The 14,609-nt window shown below is 38.8% G+C and overlaps 1 protein-coding gene across 2 annotated transcripts in view; it reads right to left on the bottom strand.

Moving 5' to 3' along the window:
- ZNF366 (zinc finger protein 366) overlaps positions 1 to 3,558 on the bottom strand; it is a 35,074-nt gene extending 31,516 nt beyond the window's left edge. The window contains exon 1 of one of the 2 annotated variants that reach the window (XM_065861568.2): positions 3,422 to 3,558. The gene's annotated coding sequence lies outside the window, so the exon portion shown is untranslated. Of the gene's footprint in view, positions 1 to 2,249; positions 2,513 to 3,421 lie in introns of those variants that run through there. The other variant, XM_065861569.2, reaches the window with a different exon arrangement.
- Between the last annotated feature and the right edge of the window lie 11,051 nt (positions 3,559 to 14,609).

Raw genomic sequence — 14,609 nt, 5'->3', positions numbered from 1 at the left:
AACAAATGAATAATTTTACAACCATCTGCAGCAGTGTGCACAGCACTTGCAAGGTCTGTTTGAAGGCGCCGTTTGTTTCACTGCATTAGTTACTCCTGTGAAACATATATTAGTGCTCAGAAGCTATAGATCATTTCTTACCAACTAGTAAGAGGATACTTTTCCCTACACACCTTTGCCCGGCTTCTGTCCTTAAACCATGGCGACACAAGAGCCCTCTTACCTTATGCAGCATTTACTGCTTTAGATTCTCTGGATGGCATTGTGCTGAGATATTTGTCTGAGTGGAGTGTCCTTTCAGATACATGTCTTTCTGCATCATTGAGGCTTTGGAAACAATGCAAGTGCTATCTGGGATAATCAGTACTCTTCTGCCTCTGTATGTGTGTCTTGTCTTGGGTTGCTACCGTGATTCATCCTACTGTTCTTCTCCCACTCTAAATACAGCATGTCTATCTGGAATTACCAGAAATGGTACCTAAAAGACATGCCAATATGTTCATTTGTGAGATGCACATCATGCCACTTAGTCCACCAGAATCTGCTCTGCAGCCAGATAGGCCTAAGGCAAGGCTCTTATCGAAGTGTTTGATTGAAAGAATGAGTAAACAATAAAAAAGCCCCTTAAAGTGCAAGTATTCAAATTATCTCCTTGGCAAAAATCTGTGTTAAAGGTACCAAAAATGTTGCTGGACATGTAAATCAGTGCTACTACTCTGTATCCAAACTCACGTTCTCAACAATTCTCACCTTTAAAGAAGACTGTCCTAAATACTAAAAGAGAATTTATATTTACAGAAAAACTTCTATCAATTTCTATGCTTTTTGAATCAGACTTGTCAACGTGGCTTTCCATGGGCTAAAACTCATTTCTGTAACATCTTTGTCATAATTAGTGTAGTTATATTTTTCAGAACAAAGGCAAAAATCTGCCTGTGTTTTGTTTCATTGTAATTGAGAACAAATCAAATCAAAATAACGGTTTTAAATAATTGTCTAGGAAAAGACATACACTAAGTGACCTTTTACTTATGTATGCTTTAAACATAAATATGGCTTTTAGCAATAGCAGCAATAAGACTTTAAGCAAAATATACAGTCTCTTATTATTCTTAGTTTATTGCTTCAATATTATATTTTTTAATATAATGTTGAGGTGAATAACTTAAAACTCATTTCACAAACATTTAGGTTGTGCCATAAGCTGGTAGTAGATCTGTACTCAATCTGACCTCATACTGTATTCTTCTCTGCTTGTAAATATCTCAGCAATGTGGGATAATACATACATCAGCCAAATATCTCCTTTTTCCTGACACCTCAAGAAAAATATTAGTTGTGTTACAAATTACTATTATACTAAGTCATGTTACAGTTATCCTAGCAATCCAGTGTACAGTGTGAAAACAAATAAACTCCAAATGATTGCAAAGATGTATTATTTGAAAGAAATATAAACGTGATAGGTGATATTTAACAACTACGTTCAAAATTCAAGGTCTATTTTTTACTGTGAAATTATTAAACATTCTTTTAAAATGTTCTGTCTGTATACTCATGATTGGGAAATAGATTTAAGAATAGCATGTACTGCTTTTGTCCACCTACTATGAATTTGAACGCATATATTCTTCTTTATGTACTTCAGACAATCTCTCGGAGAAAGGATTTGTCATATGTGTGGTCCAGATCAATAATACATAAATGTTCTGTATCTTCAGAAACAAAATCTGTACCCAAAGGCTGCAACTGGCCCTTACCTACATGGTAAACAGGATTTCTGAACTAACCAGATCAAAACTTGTAGATTATTGCAACCAGACTAACACTCTACAGTTTGAGCAAAATACCACTAGAAATGCAGAGCTTACATATTTACCGTGTTTAGAAGACTTCTCTACATCTAGCTTGAAATAAAAAGTGGTTTTCCATATGTTTGATAAGTAGTTGTCAAAATAGTATTTCAAATAATCTATTTAATTTGAATCAGTATTTAGTCACATAAAACATAAATCCAGGTATCCTGAGCAAAACATGTGGCATGTGGTTTTCATGGCAACATCTGGCATCTACTTGCCATTAGCAGAGAATCCTTTGTAGGTTAAGCATAACCAAATAAACCTAATAATTGGTACAAAACTAGATTGACCTGCAACATTAAGTTACAGAACTTTGAGAAAGAATTAATTTCCACCGCCTTTGGCAGAATCAATCTGCCGCTCCTAAAGTGAAGTAAATCTACAACTTACCCAGAAATCGGGCTGAACTTGGGGTAAATCACTCCTTCCTATGGGGTGCAGAAATGCACCAGAGAGAGGGGGAAGAAAATCCTTTCCACCAGTTGGTTTGCGGAGGGGTGGGAGCAGAGGGCTGTCCCCGGGAGGAAGCGCAGCCCAGGTGCCCAGTGGGAGCAGAGCAGGAGCGGGAGAGCTGGAGCTGCCTGCCAGCCCTGCACGATGCCCTCCCGCCTTCTGGAGCTGCTCGGAATGGGTTCTGGGCATCCTGCACACAACCCTGCACTTCACAGAGCTGCAGCCTGAAGAAATACTGGATCAGAAAATGACCAAGATCTCCTGCACAGAAATGGACACCTGTCCTACTTCTTTCCCCCACCTCTGCAATCTTCTTTTATACGCGCATGGGAGGGGATTTTTCTCTTCCAATATTTGAAACATACTCTTGCATTCTGTCACTCATTTTACATGCCGCTTCTGATCATTCAGATGCATTTATGCCAAACATGAAGATTATTATTGATAGCTACAACAATGCAAACAACAAATAAACATTCGAGTCCATCCTATTACTAATATTGTTGATTGGCCTCGGTGTGGTTATATACTAAGCAACATGAACTTCTTTTTCTTTTTTTCCAAGTGAGAGCCTGAAACTGTCTTACCATATCTTAAATACAGTTTGAAAGACAAAAAAAAAAGAAAAAAAAAGCCGTAGTAATTCTTCTCCCACTATATCACAGGCTGGTGGGTTGATGCAGACTTCAGTAGTGGCAGATGATACATGAAATACATCAATTTGCATATTACACAGCTTCTCTCTTTATTTCAACAATGGCCCGGTGAATCTTGCTGAAACATTCAGGTTAAAGTTAGTGCAGCCTGTAACAAGATTCTGGCAGCAGAAGCTGTATATGCAAAATATACAGCAGATCATGTTATGAATATTATCAGCCTCACTGGAAAACATTTTCTTGTCTGCATTGGTTAAAACGTATGCTGTTATCACTAGTATCTAAAAACCAGACTACACGTAACTATAATGTAAATATGCTGCTTGTCAATGCATATGGTTATTATCTTTTTATCAGTTAAATGTGTATCTGATTAATGCCTTTTCTTAATACAAAAGCATAGGTATTGCATTTCTAAAGAGTTAACCATAAAAGCATTCTTACTTAACTTACCAGTTGTTGAGGCTGGAAGGAGTCTTGCCCTAAGCTTTCTACCTGCTCTCATGTTCGTAATCTCTGTCCCTCTCTCCCTCTCTCTCCCTCCCCCCGTACAGAGATTGCAGTAAACTTAGAAAACTAGCAGGGACAGTGTTTCAAACTACTTAAGAAAGAGAACAGGAACAATCATTTCGTTCTCTTTTTTTTTCAGATGAGTACAGTACCTTCAGAAAGAAGGAAGGAAGGGAGGGGAGAGGAAGTCAACAACCCTTTGCTTTCCTGCAAAAAAATAAGGAAACAGCAGATAGCAATCTCGTTTTCTCTCAAACAAAATGTTTGGAAAAATAAATATAACCAAACAAAAAGGAATTCCTCAAGTATTATATCTACATTATTGGCTTCATAAAACCTACTTTACAGCTTGCTATGTGCAACTACATTAAAACAAATGGGTTTCTGAAGTAGTGAGTGGAAATAAGACACCCATGTCTTGTGCAGAACAATTAGCCATAAGCTTGCACAGATAATGCAGAATTCTACTCTAGAAAATGAGCAGTCGTAGATGGATATATGCATTTTTTTTCAGTGATAAGGCACAAAAAATCCTGAAATCCCTCTTTATTATGATCCCAGGAAATCAGCACATTGGGTATTTTACAGAATACCATGAAATAAAAAGAGGAATGGAAGGGGGCAGAAAAATGGTAGGGCTTGTAGCTTGATATTAGAGTTACAATAATAAGTAATTTATCTCTAAGACCTGCATTATAGAAGGCATTCTGATTTATCCAAACAAAACCACTGTGCTATGTTCTAGGATGGATTTTATACTTTATTTTGTTTCTTTCTTTTCCCATTAAACATATTTTGACAATCAGATACTGGCCAGTTGGCCGGAGTTACAGTTGGGATAAGTTTAGTCCATTGTGCTCCACTGTGTTTTCCTTTGCTTGTATGTTTTCCCCTAACTTTATCTATCGTCTGAAGTCCACTTATAATCATTATATGCCCTTTTTTTTACCACTAACTTTTTGCACTCTAACATTCTTGTTGGTAAACACCTTCACACTGTTGCTGGGGTTGCATTTTGAGCGAACCTTTTAATGTGGTACCAAAGACAGTGCTGCTCATCGATGAGCAATTCAGGGTTGAGTTCTGTGAAAGTCATAAAACAAAAAGCTATGTCAAATTGTCCTCTCCTACAAACTGTGCATTCAGATTTTTCCCTGGGAGCAACAACTAGATGAATGTTGCTCAAATAAATTGAGTTATTGCTGTAAATCCGCTGCTAACGGGAGGACAGGTTGGTATGTTATTCCATGAAGATTATTTTCTTCTGTTGTACAACAATGAGAATTGATAAGGTGCAAGCCAACATACAGAGTCACTCTTTGGCACCTGTGTTCCTTCATGCAGCTCCTGGTGTTATTTCCATAAGACTTCTCATAATGATTTGGCCAGAGAAGCTTTTATTTTAATATTCAGCAACTGAAAGCTTTGGTTAAGGACATCAGCAGCTGACAGAGCAGTGCAGGTGCTATGAGTGATCTCTGGCTTTACAACATCACCAGTGTTTCCAGGAACTGGTGAATGTTTAACTGGGGGTGAATTTTAAAAGCAAAAGAATGCAATGCACTTAAGGCATATACTGTAAATGAAGTCCTTGATACTTCCTTGGAAATAGAGGCCTTAGTCAAACAGATCTCTAGTGCACACCATGCACAAGGTAAGTAGAGAGACATTGGAAGCTACCAAATTAAGGGATTGTCCTGTGTAGTCAGTCTAGTAGATAAAATATTGATTTTGTTTTGTAATTGTTTTTCCAGTGTCACTGCAAGATGATAGCAGTTTCCAGACTTTTAAAGTTTGCTTTATTTATCTATTTGTCAGGTATGCCAGGTTAATGAGACCCTGAAGACTGTCACTAGGTATTATTTTGTTTCTTTCCATTGGGAACACATTGCAGAAGTCTAGTTGAAAACTTCTACTGACCAAATTAGAATTATTCTTACAGAAGTTGCTGAGAATATGAGATGTGTAGTCCTCTATGAAGGACTCCATTTTCAGACACAACCGGTACTTCTTCAAATAACAGTTTCATTTTCTTGAGGATTGCAAAGCTAAAAAGCTGACCAAAAACATCCATGTGGCATCTTCACCAGACTGTTAAAGTGCTATTCTGATTGAAGGAGACTGTGAGAGACTCCTGCTTCAGCAAGGAGATCAGGAGATGTGAGGTCTTTGCTAATCCCACCTCAGGTCCCATTGTGAGCAGCCTTTCCACCAGCCAAATGCTCAAGACTTAGTCATGTGCTGATTTGACTGAAACTGAGTTAATTTTCTTCATGCAGTTAGAATTTTTCTCCGTTGTAGCTAGCATGGTCTTTTGTTTAGATTTACTATAAGAATAATGAGATAACACTGCATCTTTCCTGAGATAGAGTTGATATTTTCTTCCAATATCTTTCCAGTGTTTGAGATTTGGTATGAAAAGAATGTAAGAACTCACTGATATCTTGGCTGTTGTCACAGAAACCAAAGATTTCTCCATCTGTCCAGACGAAGGTGCAAATTGGTAGGAGGTGAACACAGACAGGACAGCACCTGGGCTGACACCCAGGATGATCAATGAACTATTCCCTACCATTAGCATCATGCTCAATACATAATTGGAGTCAGCTTTTTCAGCTCCTTAGTTTCATGAGATTAGATCTTCTGGTTTGTTACTTTGGTTAGTTCAATTCAGAAGTCCCATTCCATTGGGAGTCTGCTGTTATTAATCGTTCAGCCTTTTGCTGTTCTGCCATTTTGCAGTCACTCTTTGGGCCTTTCTGCCTTTTGCCTTTTTTCTCTCTTATGGGGATCAGTGGACCAGGGTGCTCAGGGGGAAAGTGGGCAAGTGGCTATCATGGTCTTCAGTTGCTACCTGGGATCAAACCACAACAACTTAGCTGCTCCATCCAAAGCCAGGTGCGCAGCCACTGTAGTACTTTACTTGCTCTTCTGCCCATTCCTCCCAGCTGCTACCAGGAAACCATCATAACCTGAGGAGGAACAGGCACTGAAACTGACATTTTCATGCCAGAAAATACATTGCAAGGTCCTTGACTATGGAATTTCTGCCTGTGAAGAATAAAAGTGTGGCCAAAATCATTGGCACCTAGACTCATGCAAACCATGTCACAACAGATGATACTATTTATGATATTGACCCAAGCTTATACGGACAAGTTTATCTGTTTTTCAGAATATCTTTCTGCAAGAATTTGTAGCCTTTTTTTTTCTTTTTTTTTTTTTTTTTTTTTTTACCATTTCTCATGGTTCTGTTACCAAAATAAAACCACCAATGCAAATTCATAAATGCACAATGTTTGCCTCAGCGCAGATGTTAACAACTACAAGTGTAAGTGCTTCCTGGGTCTAGTACATAGTTTCTTGTAGGGAAGATGAGTGGCCAGGAGAAAAACATTCTTGTGGTCATGGTCAGGATAAGGACTGAGGACCAAGAAGATTCCCCTAGTACCAGTCTGTACAACTAGATTAGATCTTCAGCCAGACTGACATCTATGATGTCAAGGAGGTGATTTCTTTCTTTCTTTTTTTTTTTTTAACTCCAGTAGGTAATAAACTGTATTTCACAGGCTGTGTCCAATGACAGCAGGGATGCTTTTCTATATATTCAAAATAAGAATTAAATAAGCAAGTTCAGCATGCTAAGAATAATTTGAACCTCTATCCATCACAAATAGGAGAAAACAGAGGTAACTGTAGTACCAATAGTATCCCACTTCATGCTGAGAAAATGAGACCACTGGCAAAAAAATAATGAGACATTTACTAGTTTCTTGATTGCTTTAGTACAACAACCATATACCTCTGAACTGTCTGTAGGAAAAAAAAAAAAAAGAAAAAAAATTAATATCTTCCTTCCTGTCTACACTATACCTGCGACATGTTAACTGAGTAAAAATAATACACTTCTCGCTTAAAGGCAAAATACTGAAGGACGCCTAATTGTTTTCCATAAGTCATTCTCTGCTGTGCTTTCCTGTCTTCTGCATGAAATGTTTACCATAGACTGTTCAGGAATGAGCTGGCAGAATGCTAACGGGACCAGAGACATGTGGAGCTGAATCTGAAGGACTCCCCCTCCATGCTGCAGCAGGAGAAGAATGTGGCTCTAGTTACCAATATTTGGTTGTGTATTGCAATTTATTGTACTGCTACACTTTCAGCCTGCATACATTGCTACACAATAACATATTTCCTTTTTTTTTTTTTTTTTAATTACTGCAGTCGTACTATCTGTATTTCATTTAGTTTCTTGGATTAGAAAATATTAGAATATTAGAAAATATTCTGAAAGTTTTACACTACTACCTGTCTTTCATGACCACAGAATGATCAGAGTATTCTCAAAATTATGTGTTTGTACAGCTAGATTTACCACTTCATCATCTAAATATTTTTCATTTTTGAGTCTGGTGATAACTGACACTTTAATTAATTATTTGTATTCGCAGACTATAACCTTTGGACCAATCACATTTGTAAATCGTTTTGGGGAGAGAAAAGGCAAAATTTATATTAGAAATTAGTGAAAGAGAGGAGCTTTCCTGGCAATAAACACCTTATTATAATTTAAAGTGGACTTCATAACTCATCCCGGGCCAAACTCATTTCTGGTAAATGACATTGGCCGCAGTCATTTAAAGACAGGCTTTTCCTGTACTCTGTATACAATCATCACAACTACCCTTATTAAAACAATACCATCAAAAGCTATTTTAAAATAAGATGGTATGATTAAGAGGATGTGTTTTCATCTTTTAACATACATAAAGCTATGTGAGCAGGATTGTGAGATCTATTCAGGTCAGAGGTGAACAAGAACTTGGCGTTGGTCACTATGTTTGAATTTGGTGCCATGTCTGAAGATCTGTAACACATGGCAAGTTGCCAAAGTATCCATCAAGTTTCTTTGGTGTTTCTCAAAGCTGGCTATTTAACAGCAATAATGGCTGCAGCATTACCTCTGCTTAGACTGGGAAATTAATCCTTTGTTTTTCCTTGGTGATCTTTCTTGATTAAGAGAGTTTGTGTACTCTCATGTCCTCTAAGTGTACTGTAGCACCTAAAATTAGTTAATACATTTACAGGCTTAGGCTGGACATCTTATGTTGTAAAATGTGTTGCTCTTCAGAAACTATCAGAAGACAACATACTTGTGTATTCTTCCTTGTGCAGTGATGCTTCTTACTTTGTTAGTTCTGATAATATGACCGTATTTATTCTGAAAGCCTGACAGTATATTTCAAGATTAATTCAAAATCAATATGAATTTATCTAATTTCTGTAAATAGCCTGAAACTGCAGTCATTTTCATTTTAGCTTTTTTTACCTACCCTTGATAGTGTAGACTCTATCTTAAGTAAAGAGTGGCAATGATTTTTGATATATGCTTTTGTCCTTTAGTTTATGACATTTTTCTGAAGTATTCAGTGATTTTGCTACTATTGAAGTGCTGTGGGCATTTAAAAAAGGCCCTTTCTGGGAGCAAAATAAAGATAGTGAAAACTCACCACCATTGCTACCGAGTAGTATACCTCTGATTTATGGCTGCTAGGCTGCAGAGCCAGGAAAACTCTTGGAAAATCACTGCTGCATACCTGTGTGAGTTTTTCTAAGCTCTCTGCACTTTAGAGAAAGAAATAAACAATCCTACTTGTGTTGATGTTGGAGTTCGAAGGTATTTGTTTCTGTATTTTGGGGTTGGATTTTCTTGTATTTTGGGGTTTGTTTTGTGCCTTGACACTTGGGAAACAGTAGGTAGAGCAAACACTGTATTACCACAGTCCTTGCTCATTCAGTGCTGTCAGACTTCCCTGCAACTGGAGATACTTGTGTCAGGTCGTACACACATAAAAGCATACAGCCAGTAGTCAGACAATGCAAACTTGTAGACTGTATGTGGCAGAGCGTATGGATTGACAAATGAACCTGCAGGAATTCAAAGTAATTATCAATAAATACAAAGTGAGTGTTAAGATATCTCGCCAAGAATAATTAAGAGAAAAGCAGAGCTCTTAAGTCTGTTAGATTTCCTCTGTTCTTTAAAAAGTTTAAAATAGTTTTGTTTTCAGTCCTTGTTGTTTTTTTTTCTTTCTTTTTTCTTTTTTTCTCTTTCATTTTTAACAAAACACTTTTGTTGAGACTTCTATTGTTTTGTAGAAAAGTATTTGGTTATAACTTAAAGCACAGGAAAAACCCCCATTTACAGGAAAAAACTCAGACTACACTAGAAGTCTTGCCACTGGGATTTCTTCAGCTGTACATTTCCCTTTTGCTCATCAGGGTTGCCCACTTCAGTTCATACACAAAAATGTACCCTGATACAACAGTGCTAGTGGTGATTCTGTTAATGCATAATGCCAGAATAACCCTTCTAAGATGTGTTTACTCAGTAGACAGTGTTGCGCGGTTCCTGAATATTTCTGGAGAAGGGCTGAGGTTTGTGTGCATGTGTAGTGAGTGATAACAGGGCTATTTTGTGGGGGAATTTTAATTATTCTGTAAAGTCAGTTGAGATTTCTGATTGGCAACACTTGTTCCGAGGCAACAATTGGGAAAAAAAAAAGGGGGGGGGGGGGAATGGAAGAACAAAATGGGGCAGAACTGAAGAGTACAGTTACAGAACAGTTATTGTGAGTGGGCTGTTAGACTTGCATGATTGTTTGTTGAATTTTCTGCAGGTTTTTTTGTCTCCTGTCAACCACATAGACTTGAATTACTGGACATTTTCTCCTGCTGCTTGAGATAGAGCATTAGAAATGGACTGTGTCTTGCAACACTGTTCGCAGTGACCATCTGCATACTATTTGCTGCCTTCTGCTGTTTCCTTCCAAGAAGAAACCTTGTTGCCATTAGGTCCAATTACTTCATGTTGTTCCAAGTCTTCTAATTTCATTGGGCTGGTTCTTTCTCTCTTGTTAATGTGTGTCACAACTGGTCCCTTTTCACAAGGACAGATTAGACCACTAAAGCATCATTAGTGCTGATGTAGGGTTTCCTCCTCACTGGACTGCCCCTTTGAGAGGCTTTCTCAACACTGCGAACTCAGGGTAAAACACCATAAGATCTAGACAACAATGTCTGATCATAGTTCTCTTTTCTGCGGTCAGCGGAATTTTTTGGTAAGACTGAAGTTTCAGATTAAGAGAAAATCAAAGTCTCTGGCTGCAGCTCTGCAGTCTCCACTGTCGGACGCACGAGTTGCTCCTCAGGCCCAGGCCCAGGCACACTTTGTGTTGTGTTTCTGTTTAGGAGCAAGACTCAACACAACAGTAAAGGGAATCCAAACACATGCCCTGGGCAGATACTGCAGCAAGCTCAAGAAGGTGCCATCTTGGGGAAAGCTACCTGGAAGCTGAACCATCATTCTACATACGCCGTTGTCCTTTTCAGTTTGTCGCAAGGTGTCTGAGAATGAGTAGGTTAAATAAGCTGGGATAAGAGAAAAGAAACCCAAACAAGCTCCTGAGTCATCTCTCAACATGGAGATGCCATCAGACACGCCTGTTTTTCTCTTCTCAGATGTGCTGTTTGTCTTTCTCCTACTTTTCTGAAACCACCTACATTGCAAAGGTTGTTAGCTTGCATAATGCGGCAGCCTACGTTCATCAGGCAGTGAGCGTGAAAAGAGGAGGAGAGATTGTGCATTCTCTGCTTGGCAGTCATCCCATCCATAGAGGTCATATCCGCACAGTACGTGCCTAAGTGCTTTCAAATCAGGTGGCTAACAAATAGCAATAACATAAGGAACAGGCTTATTCCCTGCTCTCTTTCTTAATAACTTCAATGCCACAGTTCGGGCTGTGGGAGTGAATCAGCACTCTCAGACAATACTGTAGACAATTGTCAATGGGGTGAAACTGGTAGTGACATAATTCTTGTGCTCAACTGCAATATTACTTTTGTTAATTTTCCACATGTAAAGTTACAATTTAGGTAAAGATTTTCACAATGCATGGCAAGATTGGTTCCAGCCTGCCCTATACAGCTCTGAAGACAATCTTAATCTCCTACATCAAGGTGAATCCCATGAAGCTAACAAAAATATTTTGGATTTACTGAGTATTTTTTGATTTATTATGCTACTCAAGCATTGCAAAAACCATTACCAATTGTTTTTCTCATAATCATTGCTTTTCTCCACATTTCAAGACAGTAAAATTACAGCTATTAGGAGCCTATTTTGTACTGCAGAAATACCTTATTAAAAAAATCCAGATTTCTTTGGCTCCTGAATTAATTGTTTTTTAATGGAAAATTGTTAGATCATTTACGAAATTGTTCCTGTTTATTATTTTTTTCTTTAAGTCTTAGAGGAACAAAAGTTTAAACTTAAATTGTTAAAATATAAAGTGCTAAAACTTCGGAGTTTTGATACAGGCTTCATTTCCCAAATAATGTACATTTCCAACCAACAGCTTGACTTTTGATTTTGTGTGCAAGAAGAATGTATATTTGGGTTTATGACTCACCTCTGCTGAGCCAGTCTGGATGTCTATTTTTCATGGTGACTGAGCTCACTGAAAATCTCTCTGCTATTCTGTCTTCCAGTTCTGTGCGCTCTAGAAATTACACAGAGCAAAACACCTGGCCTTTCCCACTGCTAGCCTACTCAGAGATCATGTAGAAAAAGCTTGACATATTTACTGAAACTGCTGTTTTTCATACAAAGTCTACTTTCAGGATGAAACCAAATCAGAGACTGAATGCCTGGATCTGTCTATGTCTTGATTTTCCTCATTCTAAGTAAACAGGAAAAATTTGGAATCATGCTGGAAAAAACATGGAGCCTTACATGTCCCACATGTGGGAGACAGAAGGTCCCAGGAGGGGAGTGAGACACACAAATAGAAGGCATGATTGTTCCATGGGGGTCTGATTCTAGTTCAGAACCTAGGAAATAGATTCTCCGGGAGTGAAAATTGTCACATAGCAATTAAAACCAGCAAGGAATATACCCTCAATTTGAGTGAAGGAGAACAAGACCAAAATTGATTTTCCACAATACCATCTGAATATCTGCAAGATCAATGTAGCTAAAGAAAAAAATCAGAATTTGATCTTTAAATCACATACGAATCAAGTAATTCTGCAACTGTGGGTGAGAGCTAAGATCAGGTAAGATTTTGCAGTGGAAAGAGGGACTGTGTTTGTAAGAGCACACGATTTGAATCTTCTTCCACAGGATGACATTTTCAGGAGTGTACACTGAATGTGATTCAGCACAGGATTAAATGAGAAAAAAACACTCAAAGAAGGTGTTTTTCTTTCCAGCGACTGGAATCAGTGACAAGCCCTGTGCCACAGTGAGCTGGGTGGCTGGGGACAAACAGTCACAGCCTGTGACGGACAGCTGCCCGAACCATGCTGATTCCTTGCAACCATATCACACACTGGATGCACCGTTCCTTTAGCACACATGGCCATGGGTAGAAAGCAGCCCATACTCAGACACCATGGCAATGCCACTGTGTCTGTGCAAATGAGGGTTCCTGCTCCCTAGAGAGGGACAGACAGACACTTAGATAGCATATTCAGTTAACTGGTTTTGCATTGGTGGACCTAGAATTTGAACCTTTAATTTCAGCAGTGTTTCTTCAAATCTATATAGTTTTCATTATTTCTCATGTTTGCTCTGTGTTTTCCTTCATTCATTTCAGAAAAACTAATCAGATTTACCATTCTTATAAATCACGCCTGGTATAATTTGATAGATTTCACACCATCCAAAGTAAAAATTGTCTTTTCATAACACATTCATCTGAAGACTATTTCAATAACCTTCATGTTTTTTAAACCTTTATTTTACTGGTTTGGGGACCAGTAAAATTTGGACTAGAACTACCTATTGGTTACTTACAATATTTTTATTGTGGCTAGCAAATAGCACTCTCCTAAAATTACTTTAATGTACTAATAAAAAAACAGCTCACAGACTACGAAGACATTTTTGTTTTCATTCCCCTGTGGCTGCCTGTAACATGGATTCCCTTTTCATTTTCTTTGCCAACAGCTGTCACTAAGCCAGATACACGGAGAAATCAATCATACAAAGCTACTCTGTGTGTTAGCACTAATAATTTGCTCCTGTAACCCACTGAGTAAACAGCCCTCAGTCTCTGGTGTGTGTCATCATTTTCACAGGCTTCTTAAAATGTAACAGAACTGAAGGATAAGATTTGAAGCATTTTGTAGACACAAGAAGGATCACATCGTATTAGAGAATTAAGCAGGAGATAAGTACTTCATTAAAATATCACCTGTTGTTGGAAAAGCCTAAAAATCCTGGTTTTCTAGGCTTTTTATTGTGTTTTCTGTGCCTTTATTGTAACAGTCCTAGCTTATGGGTCCCTGTGCTCCTTCCTTGGAAAATGGAGGAAGCCCAACCATGGCTGTTCAAGCGGATGGGGTCTATCCAGGTGAGCGGCAAGTGGAACATGTGGGTGCAAACACTCAGCAGTGGAGGTGGCCCCCACCCTCTGGTTCATCCCTGTGCATGGTAGGGGCTGGTCCATCAGGAGCAGAAACGCCAAAGGTGTTCTCGTTCATGCACCAGCTGGGAGCTCATGGCACTTGAGCTCAGGAAAGTGGAGCTGTGGCTTGTGCACCTGTGTGTTCTCAGTATTCTGGGACATTTTGGCTTGTAACAGTGGGAGATGATGCAGAAGAGGGGAACCTGGATGCCTGAGCTCCTGACAGAGTTAATAGAGAGAGAAACAGAGCTGTTTAGAAGACTAGTCAGACCACATATGTTGGATGCCTAAAATTAGACAGTGTGAATACATCTCTTGGATGCTAAGCTCTAATTGTCTTATGAAAAATCCTGGGGGTTGATCACAGTTTGGAGGAGAAACTTGGCCCCCAAAGAAGCCCACTTTTCTCATGGCAGTCTGTTTTGGGTGTCACTTCCCCCTTGATCTCGCCCTAAAATGCCTCCATGCCCTGGGACCTCCTGGAATATGAGGAAGAGCATGATAGAACCTGCTGTACAGACACGTGTCCTTTGTTGCCTGCTCCCCAGTGCTGCCAGATGTTCCTCCAGCTGGGCTGCAGAGGGGCACGAACAAGCTAGTGGTGGAGGAGGGAGTAAAAAGCCAGAGCAGAGCTACATCACTTAAGGAAGGAAGGGTCC

This window comes from Patagioenas fasciata, chromosome Z (assembly GCF_037038585.1).
Source record: "Patagioenas fasciata isolate bPatFas1 chromosome Z, bPatFas1.hap1, whole genome shotgun sequence".
Taxonomy (NCBI): Eukaryota; Metazoa; Chordata; class Aves; order Columbiformes; family Columbidae; genus Patagioenas; species Patagioenas fasciata.
The sequence above is the reverse complement of the archived record's forward strand: the minus strand, read 5'-3'. Positions and strand labels throughout refer to the sequence as shown.